The sequence below is a fragment of the Pectinophora gossypiella genome, chromosome 24 (genome assembly GCF_024362695.1).
Source record: "Pectinophora gossypiella chromosome 24, ilPecGoss1.1, whole genome shotgun sequence".
NCBI classification, from domain to species: Eukaryota; Metazoa; Arthropoda; class Insecta; order Lepidoptera; family Gelechiidae; genus Pectinophora; species Pectinophora gossypiella.
Window position 1 is genome coordinate 2,623,240 of NC_065427.1, and position 18,753 is coordinate 2,641,992.

The 18,753-nt window shown below is 37.6% G+C and overlaps 1 long non-coding RNA gene across 1 annotated transcript; it reads left to right on the forward strand.

Moving 5' to 3' along the window:
- Positions 1 to 14,796: 14,796 nt before the first annotated feature.
- On the forward strand, positions 14,797 to 17,852 carry LOC126377929 (uncharacterized). Its single transcript, XR_007568001.1, has 3 exons — positions 14,797 to 15,298; positions 15,430 to 15,542; positions 15,647 to 17,852. It is a non-coding gene; the product is annotated as an uncharacterized LOC126377929 (long non-coding RNA).
- The last annotated feature ends 901 nt before the right edge of the window (positions 17,853 to 18,753 follow it).

Genomic DNA, 18,753 nt, shown 5'->3' on the forward strand with positions numbered 1-18,753 from the left:
AAAATTATAGATTAAGTAAATTTAATTCGTCTTTTTTGAGGTTATTTAATTCGTTTTTACAATAAATAATAAAATACCAGATAATATTTTAGTCAAAAAATAAATTTAAAGCTCATGTGAATCTTAATTTATGTAAAAAAGCTTATTATAAGATTAAAGATTACCTAAATGATAAAAATGCCTGATATTAAATGTGTTCCTCTAGTTATTAAATAACTTGTAAGTAATGTAAAGTCGTACCTACATTGACTTAAAAGATGTGTTGCTGTTACAATCGAGTCGTGTACTAGGGTCAAAATTAATTATGAAATTCTAGTTACTAAATAAAGACACATCTAAAACTAACCTATATCGTGTTCTTTTTTTCTATTTGAATTATTTATGAATTTTTAAAGAGAAAAAAGTAATAATAAGTCCGACATTTTATCACGTTTTTCTATGACGTCACAATGTGCTTTTTCAAACAAATTCCATAGTAATTTCGTGTTTTGACGTTTAGTAAAAAGTAACTGATTTGACTAGTTGGAAACTAGCCTATTTCTTGTTGTCATATCTTCACAGCCATAACACCTTGCGAAATATCTATTACGTTGAATAAACGATTCCGATTTCTGGGGGGTTAAAATGGCCACATCAAAACAATTCATCTAAAAAAGCAATATTGCTATTTGACATTTGATTGCATTGCGCGCTTACTTTTATATACGCCAATGTCAAATTCCAATACTGCTTTTTTAGATGAATTGCTTCGATGTGGCCTTTTTAAACCCCTTTGATTTCCTAATATCTACTTACTAACAAATTCAGTGAAACATTCAATACAAACTTACCAAGTCGTAATATTCAGTGGAAAGCTATATTTTTCACTCGCCTGAAGACCTATTAATCACAAGATATTAGCTGTTAGTAAAACTATTGGACAGCCGAATAATTAATGGCCGACGATAGGGTGGTGGGTGGTAATGAAAAGGGTTCAGATGTACATCGCTACTGTTATTTTATTTGAAACAAATAGGTGAGTCTTTAAAGATAAGATAGATGTAAGTGAGTAATCGTTACATGAGCCATGTCAGGGGCCTTTGGCGGCTCAATTATAACCCTAACACCAGGGTTGATGAGGTTGGTATTCTACCTCACGACCCACACGATAAGAAGAAGAAAGATAAAATGGTATTTACTATTGAGTGCTGGGGGGTTAAAATGGCCACATCGAAGCAATTCGTCTAAGAAAGCAATATTGTGACATTTGCGCATATAAAAAGAAATTGCGCAATGCAAACAAACGTCAAATTGCAATATTGGTTTCTTAGATGAATTGCTTCGATGTGGCCATTTTATCCATCCTGATTTTTTTTTTTTTAAAGACTGACATAACACAAACATAAATTTAAAAAAAACACTAAAAACAAATTGTACTTTATGAGACAGGATACAGACTCAAAATTATGTTATTCTGACAAATGTTCAACATGTTCCAGCCGCGTTGTCGTACTAGTTAGGCTACGTTTTCATTGACGCGGAGCTGTGCGGAGATGAGCGGAGATGTGCAGGAATCGACCAATCACCGTGAGGGGAAGTGTGACAGAGCGTCTTTGTTTTTCACTCTCTCGAACGCTGTGGTTGGTCAAATCCGCACATCTCCGCTCATCTCCGCACAGCTCCGTGTCAATGGAAACGCAGCCTAAAATAAAGTTTTTTACCTTTATTGTGATACACGTTATAAAGAAGTAAGAGAAGTGTGTCAGGATGGAAGCAAATGGAATTCCACAGCTTACCCCGGTGGGAAATAGGCGCGAGTTTATGTATATAGGAGTAGGTATGTAAGTACGTTGTTGTGATAGCTACAAATACAATATTATTATAACATTTTAAGACAAATTGATGCTCCTTGTAGTGATTAAAAATAAATACCTAATGAGATTTTTTTTCTTCTTCTTTCTACTTTCCAGGCTTCGTTCCTCTACAACAATGTAGATGGCGCTGTTAAGGTTTTCCTTCGTTTAACCTTCTAATTTAATGGGTAACAGACATATATATCTATTATCTTTGTTTTTGGGTATAAATGATGACCGTTTTTATTACACCCAGACACAATTACATCTTCCTCCCATTATTATTCTGATCAAAAGAGAAGCAATATAGGTAGCAACATAATTCTATACATAATGTGATCCAAATATCAAGCAACAATTATTTTTATGCTTCTGCCATTACTTACAATGTATTTTGGAATTATTATATACCCGAGAAAGGTAAAGCTGTACAATGCTATCTACATTGTTTTGGTAGCCTGAAAAGTTCCTTATTGGGAAAATAGTCGTAAGTTTTGTTATGATATTTAAAAATTCGTGATGTGTGCTCTCAAAAAGGAAAAAATAATAATTATAATAATAATGTATGTGTGTGTGTGTGTGTGTGTGTGAGGAGCTCGGTGGTGCAGCGGTTAACGCGCTCGGTCTACGATTGTTGAAGTTAAGCAACTTTCGCAAAGGCCGGTTATAGGATGGGTGACACAAAAAAAAAGTTTTCATCTCGAGCTCCTCCGTGCTTCGGAAGGCATGTTAAGCCGTTGGTCCCGGCTGCATTAGCAGTCGTTAATAACCATCAATCCGCACTGGGCCCGCGTGGTTTAAGGCCCGATCTCCCTATCCATCCATAGGGAAGGCCCGTGCCCCAGCAGTGGGGACGTTAATGGGCTGGTGATGATGATGTGTGTTATGTGAAAAGAAAAATTAAATCAATCTCAGACGCCTTCCCTACTCTCCAAAACGGAAAAGCACTTACGCCAACCACCACGAGTCCTTGCGAAAATTCTCACCACCCAGCCCTCAGGGGAACCAGAGCGTGAAGTTGAACATGACAACTTATTGAATATTCGTACGGCGCCATTATACTAGGGACACATAAGACTCAAGGGGGCTTAAGACTCCCCATGAAAATGCTAATCAGACGTCGGCGGTTCTCCTTACCGCGCCGTCTCATCTTTCCACTTTGGAACCACGGTGCTCAAACTGTTCTTGTATTTAAATACTATAACGTTCCAAAGTAAGGTAAGTAAGGTTGCTTCTATGCTGGACTGGGAGCTAATAAAAAACAGAACATTTTTAGACGCTTGTCTTCCCAATTCCCAGTGTGGGGACATTGTCGAAATCACTTTGTGAGACTGTCCTTTGTTTGTTAAGGACTTTTCAGGCTTGAATCACCTGATTGTCCGAAAAAGTAAGATGATACCGTGCTTCGGAGGGCACGTTAAGCCGTTGGTCCCGCCTATTAGCCGTAAAAACACCTCCACTAACCCGCATTGGAGCATCGTGGTGGAGTATGCTCCATACCCCCTCCGGTTGATTGAGGGGAGGCCTGTGCCCAGCAGTGGGACGTATATAGGCTATTTATGTTATGTAATATAGGCTAGCGTTTGACAACAATCTCACCTGATTAGGTAATAAAGCTCTTTTTACATAAGTTTTACGCCTTGAGCCTTTTTAGTATCGCGCCGCGCGAAACCCATGCTGCCTATGCAGGCATGTCAATATAACCACCGAGGAATTGTCTCCTTTTTATCCTTTTTTGAGAACGTAATAGATTGGAATTTGCAAACTACTTACATATTTTATTACTGACTTCAAAAAAGGAGGAGGTTCTCAGTTCGACCGTATATTTTTTATGTTTTTAACATATCGCGCTAGTATATACGGGCGGTGGGCTAACCAATTATCACTACACATTCACCACATCCATCTTAAGACTTAGTATCATTCGGCTATGTCCACCCCATTAGGGATTACGAGCTTGAATTTGTATGCACCTAGGAAGCGCCTTTTTGTTTTAAAAAAATCACTCACAATAATTAAATTAGACACTCTATTTTCTATAGTAAGTAAAATTTATATAATAGCAGAATGACAGCGCTGCGACTCGTTCCGCGTTTCCGCAGCAAATGCTGAGCTAGGGCCTATTTTGGCACGGCGACTTTTAAGCGGTTTGTTATTGTTATGTTACAAACTGTATGTTTTACTGATTGTTTCAAATCAAAATCAAATCAAATATACTTTATTGCACAGAACTAAAATTTTAACAATCAGACATAACACATGAATACAGTACAATACACAGTACAGTTACAGTATTTTTGTAAGCTACTTGTACTGTTGTCCCAAATAAACGTATTATCTATCTAATACTAGCGACCCGCCCCCACTTCGCTCGGGTGCAATGCTGACGAAAAAATGAAATTATTTACGACATCACATTGAAAACCTCACCTTTTTAAACCTAGCCACTGGTGCGGAGATTTTACATAGGTATTATATGTATACGTAGTTATTAATACCATCAGAGATTGCTGAAGCCTACATATTATGCAATAAAGAGACGTGGGTTGTTTATACGTACCGTGCAGTAAAGTTACATCATTACAAAGTTTGAGAGACCTCTTCTTGACTAAGTACACTCATGTCGTCCTGCTCTAAGTGGCTTTATGAAATTCCCTGCGCTTTGTACCGCGGTATGAAGACGCTTCCTTCATACTTACGGTAGAGAAGGTTTCTCAAGAGGGTAAAACTAAGACATTATAACTCTGTAATGTAGGTATGTAAACCAGCCAAATTCTGAATGCCATCCAAGAATCTGCAATTAGATGTGTCAACGAGTTAACGGAAAACTAAAACCCTTTTTTTTTCAACGAAAACCTGGACAACGATTTAACGTCATAATTACCTATTTTCTCATTACTCGGGTACGTAATTATTCAAAAATATAACGTAATTGCAGAAGCATACATAAAAATAATTGTTGCTTGATATTTGGATCAGACCTACATTACTTCTCTTCTATTTTGATCAGAATAATAATGAGTGGAAGATATGTTGCACCTATGCGTAATACTAAGAAATTATCCAAACAAAAATACATTATACATTGAATGTATTTATATCAAAGAACTAATTTCAACACTGTTATACGAAAATACCGCTAGCTTCCCATATCACAATCTACGGCCTTAGTAACTATTTCCAAACTTTACCATTCCTAGACTAATATTAAACCAGGCTTGAAATTACAGCACTACTTACTATGTAATACAGTATCCGAAGGAGGCGTGATGACGAATTACACAACCCCCATCTGTAATACGGCCCCCTCCCTGTAATTTCCCCCTTACCTGTAATTTATTACAGTAAAGGGGCTTATGATACTTTGCCGAGACGCAAGACGTTGTTTAATTAAATTTTAATCATACTCCGGCCGGAGGCGGCTAGGTTTTGAAGCGCGGAATTAATTGAATTCAGTTCCATATTAGTTTATCATAAAATGATAATAATGATGCATATTTCAGAGATGCCTACTTGTGAAAAGAAACCCTATTTATATGGGACTTTTCGCAGTTTTCAAGGTAGGAAGCTAAAAATTGGTACATTAGGAAAAACTGGATATAACGCGAGCGAAGCCGCAGGCAAAATATATTGTTTTGTAAATGTTTGTATGTTTTGTTTGTTTGCACCTAACCACTCGACCAGGGAGACTGTTGTTTTTTTTAACGTGACTTATTGTATATTTGCCGCAGATGGCATTAACTAATTGGCCGGACAAATGGGGAGCGCTGAAGGCTCTCATCCGGTACAACGTTTAAGACAACAGGCCTGAGGGTGCCCAGTTGGGCGCGGACCTCGTTTCAGGGCGTCGTCTGAGAGGAAAAATATTTGAAAGAATTAATCGACCCTTGTGGGTCGATAGCGATAAGCGCTGATTGAGGAAAAGGAGACTGTTGTTATATGAGGTATAAACTATAATATAATTATATATATGAAGAATACGACAGCCTGTTTATATGTATAACATAATGTAACTCAGACGAAATATATTTTGTACAGATTATCGTTCTATTTTGAAATCTTTATTTTATAATATTCACAATATGTTCTGCCTATTATACGCACCGCACCCCCACTGCCGCGCTTAACAAGTTCCGGGATTAGCGAGATTCCATTAAAATTGCTTCCAATAGCCAACTATACTATCCTTATAGTAGTGTTGTTGCGGCTTCCAAATACATCCCGCTTAGGGACGGTACTGAAAAGTATCGACGCACGAAGGACGTAATATACGATTCTAACTACCCGATTACTCTAGCCATAGGCGGCCAATCAACTTGCGACAACAAACACTTCAGAACCCGGATACCGACCCCGCCGTCGTGGTCGACGATTTCCCTCATTCAGCGCTTATTGCTATCATCCCACTAGAGTCATATAGGTAGATACATTTTGAATCGTCATTTTTACATAACGAACGTCTCATCCGGCTAAAACTACTGCAGATTCTCACAACGTGTATAGCCGGGGAAAAGAAGCTGCAAGAAAAACCTCAGCACAGGGCCGCAGGCGTTTAAAAAAATTAACAACTCTTCACTCTCAGTCCAGCATAGAAACGAAAAAAGAAATGACACAAATCTTCATAAGATATTAGTAACACAATAAGTGCGTAACGCCAACCAATGTCAAATTGCAATATTGCTTTTTTATTAGATGAATTGTTTCGATGTGGCCTTTTTAACACCCTCTGTTCTTTTTACGTTTAATATAAATGATCGCGAGGAAAATGTGGGCTTCCTCGCGATCCGAGAAATGCATTTAAATCACAGATTACCCTAATAAGTATAAGAATATTTTTGATAGACTGGAATGGAAAATGCTACACCGACAAGAGCGTGGCTCTTAAATTGATGATGACCAGAATATAATATTTAATTACTTGGGTAACGATTGATGAATAAGGAAGCAAGAGAAGTGTGTCAGGATCGAAACAAATGGAATTCCATAGTCTATGCTTACCCAGGCGTAAGTTTAATGTATGTATGGTCACGAGCATTAATATGTATACACTTTGGTACCATGTCACATTAACTTTTTTGACAAATTGAACTGTAAGTCTCACTAAATGTTAAATATGTTAGTGCGACAGAGTCCTAAAGTGGGTACATTATATTGCTCATGACTGTACACCTGTATACCCAACATACATATTATAATAATAATAATAAAAAAGTTTATTTAGGTAAAATCTACGACACACATATACATTTTTTTATCGGTTATACGAGTAGATTATACAATTTCTATGAGAAAACTCAACACACTACTTTAAGATAATTACCAATGTCACCTCCACAGCAACGTTACCTCAAAGCAACTTTCTTCCACTCCTCTCCCCTCTTCCTCCCACCGTCTCAAGAAAATCAATAAGGTTCTTACAACATCTGTGTAGCGTTATAACGTTATATAACACATAGCGTTATACCACGTTATTTATTCTCCCCAGGAGCCGCGAAAATAGAGCCGCTTCGCGAGGGGGACCCGGCGCCCCCCCAGAGTGGGGTGACACCCCCTCCCCTCTGCCCTCCACGGGGTGCCACCTGAGACTGAGACACCGCCAAGACGGGGTACTCAAAATTTCGCTTATATAAAGGGGATGTGGCGCATTAATTAGTTTTATAGTATAAGTTTTACAGTTATGTCTTCGGTATGACTATGAGGTTGTTCCGATTTAATGTATCGTGATGTAGGTACTTGTAAACTTAATCTGGATTATTACATTGTAATGTTCAGTTCTGCAATTCAAGACGGAATTTGGAAATTAAAGATTCGTTTATTGAACTTTTGCAACCGAAATTATTCTATATTAGTAAACCATCCGGTTGATTGAGGGGAGGCCTGTAGCCAGCAGTGGGAAGTATATAGACTGTTTATATTATAACCAATGTCAAATAGCAATATTGCTTTTTTAGATGAATTGCTTCAATGTGGCCTTTTTAACCCCCCTGTTGTCTATACGTACCTATATTATAAATGATCGTGAGAAAACCCGAGAAACGCATTTAAATCACACATTACCCTAATAAGTATAATTTAATTACTTGGTTAGTTGTTTAAGTTTCGAATATCTTTTTATTATTATATTAGGACAGCAAGACTGTAGTGATTAGAATATAAATAAGCATCGTGGTCTCTGATCTAATCTAGCCTACAAGATTATAAGATTCCATTTTCCGCGGTCCTGTGCGTACTCCGGCCAGTCCCTCCGGCAAGCGTCCAAGTCATTGTGGCGTTCTAGATGTGATGGTTGAGTGGTGTGCTGGTAATTAAACGACCACATAAAGGAATATTTTAAAGTTTATTGTTTTCTTTTACTTATTCACACATTTTACACTTTTATTATTATTATTTTATAAATCACCATATATTTTTAGTATTGTTTTAGATAATTTTTTAACACAAGAAGATATTGATTATGCATCCATTTTTGATGCCAAGAAGGAAGTCTGTTTTTGTCTATGACAATACCTTTTTTAATAGTAACAAAACCATAGACAGTTTTATATTTTGTTCGTGGTCCGAACAGTCATCACGCCATCTCTTTCGAGGTCTACCATGTCGCATGTACCCGTCATAAAGCACCCAATGCGTGACGATCCGTGCCCACCACTCGCGGTGCACGCGACAAAGATGCCATGTATCGTGGTGACATTTAAATAAATAAATCTATCGACATATATTAAGAATAACGGCCTCCGTGGTCCAGTGGTTGAGCATTGGGCTCACGATCCCGGGGTCCCGGGTTCGTAACCCGGTGGGGACATATAAAAAAAATCACTTTGCGCTCCCTAGTTTGATTAGGACATTTCAGGCTGATCACCTAATTGTCCGAAAAAAGATGATCCGTCCTTCGAAAGGCACGTTAAGCCGTTGGTCCCGGTTACTACTTACTGATGTAAGTTAGTAGTCGTTACATGAGCCATGTCAGGGGCCTTTGGCGGCTCAATAATAACTCTGACACCAGGATTGATGGGGTTGGTAATCCGCCTTACAACCCACACGATAGAAGAAGAAGATTAAGAATGCTTTTGTTTTTTTTCTATGACTTTCGTTTTATCACGTATGCGTATTTTTTGTAGAGTTTAATTATATTATACGGCGCCTTATAGCTGTTTTGAAATATCACATTTTGATGTGATTGTAAGTCACTTCAAAAATATATCTCGCGCGTCTGTGTGTATCGGCGCCATATATTTGAAATTAATACAAGTACAAAATCTCCCGGTGCACCCGCCAAGTTGAAGGCACGTACTTCCTTGAACACCCACGCCCGTGTGATTCGTTTTGAATTTCGAATCGCTTTAGGGTTGCACTTTTTAAATTTCGAATCAAATGGTTTAATCATTTATACATTGTTTTAAGTTTACGCGGTTTATCAAACGCGGTAAGAACCCGTTATTATGTGCTTTAATTATGGTTTAATCATTTGTTTTTTTAAAGCAAATGACTTTAAAATAAAGAAATGATTAAACCAGTTATATAGGTAAGTACCTAAGTATCTACTAGACTGTTGAAACATTTCATTCAGTACAGTAATCTTCAACTCTACTTCTATCGCGTGGGCTGTGAGTTGAATGACCAACCCTAGTAACCTTTGTGTCAGGGTTATTATTGAGTTTACAAAGATGTGGCTCTAACGACTACATACTTACCGGGACCGACTGGATTACGTGCCTTCCGAAGCACGAATCATATTACTTTTATAATGATTAGGACAAATTGGAAGCCTTCAAAGTCCTGTTTATTTAAAGTAACATATTTATTGAAGAATATACATAGAAAACAGTGTATATTTTCGAATCGTAGGGTTATAGGTAGACACTTACTTTCCTCAGACTGTTCTACAATGGTAAATCACCAGTCCATTCATTATGTAGGTATGCTAGGTGGACTTAGGAACTATGCTGTTAGCCTTTATTATAACTGCGTTTAGAACAACACGATAATGACTTAATAAATAATAAAATGTGAGGTGGCAACCCTACGCGTCAAGAAAGCAAAGCTTAGAACAAAGTTAGATTGAGAACGAACGAAGTCTTGTTAAACGAGCACTTAGCATTCGGATGACGACGCCTCAAAGTTAAGGCCCAGTAGTATAGCAGTTATTGCATTTAATATTAATTTAATTGTAAAATTTATATATTTAATTTAAATTATAATTTTGGATTATTTAATAGTTGGAGGTGTTTTTACGGCTAATAGCCGGGACCAACGGCTTAACGTGCCCTCCGAAGCACGGAATCATCTTACTTTTTCGGACAACGCGCATTGGAGCAGCGTGGTGGATTATGCTCCATACCCCCTCCGGTTGATTGAGGGGAGGCCTGTGCCCAGCAGTGGGACGTATATAGGCTGTTTATGTTATGTTATTTAATAGTTATTAAAACACTAAGTATTAGCTATTTTATTGTTAGAACGCTCGGTGAAGTGTGACTTAGGTGACTTAGGTTCATCTTGCGATAGATGTACCTCTGACCACCCCATTGGGAAACAGTCGTGAGCTTATGTTAGTTGTGTTAGTTATCGTCATAGTGTCACGGGTTTGAATCCCGGCTTGGGCACTAAACCACTGAATTCGACTTTATGAGTTCGAATTCATGTTCATCGTAGATAATTTATATCACGTGGTACCTCTTCAAGCCTGGTTAATGGCAACAGACCCCATATTACATAGGAATCAAACATAGCTGGCGTGGAAGGGGTGTAAGTACAACACCTCAGGTACAATACAATACAACACATCACAACACAATACAATATAATACAATACAATACAAATATACTTTATTGCACCAAAATAAATAGAAATAATTACAAAAGACTCTTAACTTGGTACATGGCAAATGGCGGCCAATAATACAAAAATACAAAAATAAAGAAATAATAAAGGAATAAGTACTCCGCTGAGACTTCGTAGGAAAAAAGCCTACTCCTTCTTTGTAACTCCACCATCTAGAACAAAGGAGATCATCGGCTCTCCATACTTTGGCCGGCCCAAATTCGAAAGTGCCGGCCAGAGAAAAAAAATGTGTCGAACCTTTCGAGTACATTGCTGTGAACATTTTTTACTATGACACCAAACGTGTATGACCATTAGTTTGGCTTTAATTGGATTTTAAAAATCTCGATTTTTCATACAATTTGTAAAAAAAAATATTATGTCCGTTGGGAATAAAAGGGATACAGGCGTATTACAAAGGACCGTTAGAACATTTATTAGTATGGCGCCAAACTTCTATGACCATTATTTTGACGTTTATTGGACTTTCCGTTTTGGTTAATATGTTAAAATGCCGGCCATCGAATTAAATACGTCAAGTCTGTCTAATAGTTGCTTCTCAATATTTTTTAATATGACATAATATCTTATCAATATCTATGACCATTATTTTGACTTTTATTGGAATTTACGTTTTAGTTCAAATGCGAAAAGTGCCGACCACCAAAAATACCATGTTGAGAGTATCGAGTAGATGCCTGTTAACATTTTTTTCTATAGCGCCAAACGTGTATGATCATTAGTTTGCCTTTTATTGTATTTTAAAAATCTTGATATATTTGTTGTTTTGTTTAAAAATAATGTGCTTTAGGCAAAACTTGCGGTACGGCGGATTACAAAGGACCTTTAGAACATTTAATAATCTGGCGCAAAACATTTTTGACCATTATTTTGACTTTTATTCGTCTCTCTTTCCGTTTTGGTTCAAATGGGAAAATGTCAGCCAGCGAAACAAAATAAGTCAAATCTTTTGGTAAACGACTTGAAACGTATTTTTTTACTATATTACCAAATATCGACTTTGACTTTTATTAGACTTTTTTAAAAAATCTTTTTTTATATACATTTTAACAATAACAATAAGCAGAGCTTTCCCTATGACTAGTTATTAGTCAGATAAATACTTTGTGTTTTTGTTTTGTGTGTTGTTAGGTGAACTTCTATATTAATACTATCTGATTTTAGATATGACGTTGGCTGTAGTTTTTGCATTCGACTCAACGTTACGGAATAAGTTTAGGTCGAATTATGGTATTGATTCATCTTGACCGTAGATGGTTACCACCCTCCAAAGATATGCTTGCCGTCTAGTGACGAAACTCGTATTTTGGCATGACATCTGAAGTAGCTGTTAGGGAAGACAGGAGTCGGGCAGTTGTACTTTGCATGTATGCCGATCACAATGTCCTGGTGCTACTCGTCCGACATAGCATCGTACCTCACTTTTCTTAAAAAAAATAAGCTTCTAAAGCGTGTATTACCATCAGGTTAGATAGTGGTCAAACGAAAACCTATTTTTGATTAATAAAAATGTGTCCAAAGACGACCACGATATTACGCCTTTACCTGCATTATCGCCAGATATCTATGTATCTATGAAAACTCCAGATTTTTGAGAAATCTAATTGAGTTCAAAATAGTGGTCATAGACGTTTAATGTCATAGTAATAATGATTCTCACGATCCTTTAAATAACGCGCCTGTCATATTTTATTTTATAACAAAATAAATCAAGAATCGAGATTTTAAAAATCCAACAACAGCCAAACTAATGGTCATACACGTTTATTGTCATAGTGAATAATGTTTACAGGTATCTTCTCGATAGTTTTGACATGTGTTTTTGCTGACCGGCACTTTTCACTTAGAAACTAAAACGTAAAGTCCAATAAAAGCCAAAATAATGGTCATAGACGTTTGGTGCCATAATAATAAATGGTCAAAGGGATAAGTTTTGACGGGATATACCAATATTGTTTCTTGGCCGGCACTTCGCAATTTCACCAAAATGTATGAAAAATACAAGTTTATTTTTTAATTCGAATAAAACCAGAAATATTGACGCTACGGCTTTGGTGCCATAGTAATAAATGCTCAGATGGATAAGTTCTAAGGATATATACCATTATTGTTACATGGCCGGCACTTTACATTTTCACCAAAAATGTATGAAAAATACAGTTCTTTTAATTCGAATAAAACCGAAGATATTGACCCTACAGCTTTGGTGCCATAGTAATAAATACTCAGACGGATAAGGTCTAACGGAATAAAGCAAAATTATTTTTTGGCCGGCACTTTGACTTCTGGGCCGAAATCCGATGATCTCCTTTGGGTCAATATGCTACTATTTCCAGGTTGTGTAGATTGTATAATGTGTTGGCCAGATATCATGATCTTGACATTACTATGCCCTTAAATGCATATAAAAATATTGCACTCGCTGCTTTTTGTTTAATTATGTCTATTTTTTATTTTTTAATATAGTTTATAATCTTGTTTTTCTTGTTCACTTGATTGTGCATGCTGTGACTACTTGTAATTGAGCTAGCTCTTAATCTTTTTTTTATTGTCTGTAACTTTGCATGTGCAGAGTGTAGCTTGTAAGTTGTCCATAATAAATAAATAAATAAATAAATAATATTTATTTAACTTTACCTACTTACCTACTTATATAAATAGTACACACAAAATACCTAATAATAAGCAACTCAAGAGCCACAATATAAACAACACCACAATACACTTCATTACAAAAACAGAACCATTTACAATATGGGATACAGGCGTTAGTATATTTCATTATTGCATTGCAAAAAACGGCATTGTACAAAAACCGTAGCGGATTACTATAAAGGATAATTTATATTGTATATTTTTTACCTACCTAGTATAATAATAATTACTAACAAAATAAAATAGATTTAGTTTTAACATTCCAAATTCAATTTAAACATCACAAATACTTAGGTAATTATGAAAAATAAATTTGTCGATGTCGAAAGCAAAGATTTTTGCTTCTCTATCATTAATTCTATATTTAAATAATTATAATAAATATTCAACCTATCTTTACAACTGGTGGATTATTATGAAGTTTCTTTGAAAATCGATTAGTAAGAAAACCCGAACTCATCATAGAATCACTCGTCCAAAATCACGTATCACGAAACCAAATACGAATTTGATTGAGAAATTTCTTCACCAGAATAGTAGATTATACACGCAAACCGCAGAGGACTCCGTCTGAGGACTGAGGCTCAAACCTAATAAATGTACCCACATAACACTGGCGAAATATCGGTCTAATATATCTACTATAGGTATATATGCGTGGTTTAGGCACATCGCTATCGCGCGATATATTATATTATATACCACTGAGTTATGTCATGTCGATAACTGCTCCGCAACAGCGAGACACCCTACGGCCCGGCAAAACTATCGCACTTGAACTTTTTTGTTTTCACGAGACATATTTAAGTCTTTAATCACCGGTGAAAAATAAAAACAAAATCGTGGAAAAACAAGATGGCCGCCATATAGAGTGGTAGGTGGGACAGTTTCGAATAAATACAGGACACGCAAGCTGCTTTAGCCACGCGACATCTAGCTATATTATGTATCTCGCAGCCGAATTTTATATTTCGCCGTAGTATTATATTACGGCCAGCCGTTTTTAAAAACGGTGCGGTCAACAATAAGCCCATTGGAACTACATTAACTGGACTGACTGATTAACGTGCCCTCCGAAGCACGGCTCATCTTACTTTCGGATTATAGAATAGAATAAGAATAGAAATTGTTTATTATAAAAGGACGCCACACACAAAGACAAGACAATAACATCACTTATTTTTTTTTTTTACAAAACAATAATAAAAAGCATAGAAGGATGTTCATTACAAAGATCATAAGGTGGTGGTGGACGTCCTGAGATAAAAGGGCCTCACTCAGCACAAGTCGCGGCGTGAACCACGACGCTGGTATTATGTGGACCCTGTTGGGTGAGGCACGAACGTCGTTTTCCATAAACATACGTTAATATTCGTACATAGATTAAATATTACCAAATTACTTAAAATAGAATGTAGGTGTACATATAATATATTTTATATATTTATCACAAAAACGTATACATAAATGCTTAATATTATAATAGTAATTAATGCAAGCGGATATAGTACGCACCTGATATAAACAAATACGAATGCATAGAACATAATAAGTAGGAATTATATTATGTAAGTATGTGTATTGTGTAGTCTGTTTGTGTTAGTATCTATCGCGCGCGCAGCTCCTCGAGTCAGCTCGGCCGGCAAAGTACCTAGTCCAATTTCTGCCAGTATAATACTTATTGATAAGATATTTTTCCCATTCGACCGTCGCGCCTCCGAACAGGCACGACGCATTCCGAAGAAAAAGAAACGTAATTATAATAAATTATAATAAAATTGCACATTAAATCAAATAATAGTGTATAATAGTAAAGCAAAAATACATATTTAAATAGGAGACAACAAATTTCGTCAAATGCTGAACAACATCCATAAACATTTATACAAAACAAAAAAGTGCAACGGGTATAAGTAACGAGCCGTCATCGCATTCAAGGTTAAATTGAAAACCCCGATAAACCTTCCACGAGGTAAGTGTTTTCTTCTTAAAGTACCTACCCACAACATTACCTAACTTGTATGGGTATACGTACCTACCTACTTTTTTTTTTGTTGATTGAGGGACAGTATAATGAAGCCTATGTGTGCGATTATTTTCCAGATCACGCAAATATCACCCGACGGAAAGCATAATTATTATTATGACAATGGTTGCGGCGCCGCATCCAGCCCGCTGGGAGGACTCCGCCGCGCTACCGTGTTGAAACCAATGAGGTAAACAAACTTTATTGGTATTTGATGTATATTTATTAGTTTAGTAGTTGCATATCTAGGAGATAGCATTTGTACTTTGATTTAAAGCTGTGAATTGTTTTCAGACTACGAAACGGCGGCGGCAAATCGTTCCAGCACTTGGATGCGGCGAAACTGAAACTGCCACGAAAAGCGGTGGTGCGGTGACGAGGTATTGCGAGTGAGTAGTACGACGCACGGGTCCTGGCAGCAGTCACGTCGCGGGACCATACTAGTTTGTCCGCAAGATATGGCGGTAATTTAAATTTAACTACTCCGAACATCAGCGTTGCAAAATGATACTGTCTGCGATATTTCATTTTTAAGATTTTAGCCTTGTTTATGTAAGGTGTTACGTGTGTGCGGGGAGGTATTTTGAAGCAGAATCTAGCGCAAGCATTCTGTACTCTTTGAACTAGTTTTTGTGAGCGCGCCAGCAGCCGAGGCCCATACACAGCGTCCATATAATTGAACTTAGATAAAACTAAAGAGTCGCATAGTTTAATTCGAAAGGGAGTGCTTAAATATTCTCGAATTTGGTACATTACTTTTAATCTGTAAAAACAGTTGCTAGCAGTGTTCGTAATGTGCTTTTCAAAAAGTAACTCCTCGTCCATTAGCAACCCTAGGTTTCGCGATTCAGACACTCGCTGTACCACCTCGCCTCGAATACTAATGTTCAACCCTTGACGCGTAATACTCTCTATCTGTTGTCTAGAACCCAAGACCATATACTTCGTTTTATTTCCGTTAAGCATTAGGGTGTTCGCTTCTGCCCAAGCTGCTACACGTTCCAAGTCCTCTTCTAGTCGCTTTACTGCCAGACGGGTATCACATGGCTTACACGAAGTATAAACCTGTATATCGTCGGCGTAAATGTGAAATTTGCAATTTTTTATTTCTTTCATCACATCGGCGCTGTAGATGATGAACAGAAGAGGACCCAATATTGACCCTTGAGGAACTCCCCTACTAACGGTTTTAGTGATAGACCTAACTGAGGAACCGTCCTCGTTGCATAGTTCAACAAACTGCGCTCGATGATCAAAATAGCTGCTAAACCAATTTATGCTATCCACGCTAAATCCATAATAATGTAACTTTGATAGTAGTATTGGCACATTTATACAATCAAAAGCCCTGGAGAAGTCTAGTAATGCTAATAAAGTCCCTTGGCCATCGTCACGTGCAGCCAGTATGTCATCAACAACCTGCAGCAAGGCAGTTGTGGTGCTGTACCCCTTCCTGAATCCTGATTGCACGCCCGGTAGAATGTCATTTTTTTCTAAGAATGTTATAAGCTGTGAGGCAACAGCTTTTTCTAATATTTTGGATATACAGGGTAGGATGCTAATCGGGCGCAAGTCTTTCAGTTCGGTAGCATTCGAAGTTTTTGGTATTGGCCTAACCAATGCTTTCTGCCACATAGCTGGATAAGTATTTGTACGAATGGAGCAATAGATTATGTCAGTAATTATAGGCAGGGTTTCAGGCAGGACAAGCAGAAGCATGTCAAGCGAAATACCATCAACTCCGACAGCTTTTGTTTTAATGGTGCGAACTATCTTCATAATATCACTTTCTGAGACCCTGCTCAAAGTAAATGTGTTGGATATACACCGATGACATTCAAAGAAAGTTAACTGTGAGATCTTGACATTTATGTTGCCGGGAACATTTAAAAAATAATTATTTATCTCGTCTGGGTCTTTAAAAACATTTGCTGGAAATTCTGGTCTACTTTTTATTCTAACATTTTTTTTAATATGCTTCCACAGAGTGCGCGAGTCATTTTCTGTGGAGTTGATATAATGTTCGAAGTATGACCGCTTCTCCCTATACAATGCCTCACTCACTACCTTTTTTAAATCTTTATAGAAAGTTTTATGACTATCCTGTTTACTAAGTCGTGCTCTAGTATGTGCCTCGTCTCGCTTTTTCATCATTTGCCTTATGTTGTACGTTATCCATGGGTATTGTTCGTACCTAACAACCTTAGTTTTGAGAGGTGCGTGGACATCGAACAAATGCAAAATCGTATCAACGTATATAGTAACCATATCGTTTACATTGGACAGTGAGCTAATATAGCTCCAATTTAAAGATGACAGGTCCTCATTAAACATTTCTAAGTCAATGTCTTTTAAATATCTTCGCATAACTCGAACGGGCGACGGTTTGTATTTGGGAATATTTATTAGACATGTTACGAATGCATGTCTTCCCAGGTCAGGGACATAGTCAACACCAACAGAGCTCCCCTTTACATCCGTGCAGACTACGTCGATTGGTGTTTCACTGTGGCATGTGAAATGTGTTGGTTCAGTAACAAGTTGTTCCAAATTAAAACACGCAAGAAAGTTATTGAATTTCTTAACACTGCCGTCGCGATCAACGGCGTCCAGCGTATCAATGTTAAAGTCGCCAAGGAGTGTAGTATGGTCAGCCCACGAAAATGCAGACATAGACTCGGATAGGGCCTCCAAGAATAGGTCTACTGTCACCCACTGCGGGCGGTACGCGGTGCCTATAACGATTTTTTTAGTGTTGAGTGTAACAGTGAGCCACATCTGTTCAACACACCCAGACGGTGGGTGAGGAAGCACCCGGGTAGAGAGGCCGCGGCGGGTGTAGAAGCCGACGCCGCCACCGCGCTTACGTTTGCCCGGCGGCCGCGGCTCGTGCCGCAGCCGGTAGCCCGGCACGGCGGGGGCGCGGCCCTCATGCCCCTCCCTCAACCACGTCTCGTTAATTGCCATTATATCCACGTTGTGCCGATTCATGGCCACTAAGAATTCGTCCTGCCCCGTTCCCAAAGAGCCTGCGTTAAATAAACCAACCTTTAATTTTCGTGTTAAAATCATTTTAGATATATTATAATAACAATATGCGAAAACTCATCAATAAATTCCATGAAAAGTGCGAAAGGAGTTGTCTTTATCAATATATTTGTTGAGCAGTATACATGTAGTGTTGTTGTGTTGTGTACATTTTGAGTGTAATGTTGTATGTGAATGTAGAATGTTATGCGTATATAGGATACAATAAACGATACTATACATATACGATACGATAATGACGAATAGATAAAAATAGTTTTTCCTTGAATCCGCGCGAACGTCCCCACCTGACGACATGAGTCATAACGACGTTGTACAGTAAATACACAGGCAAATAACAAACAATTAAGCGA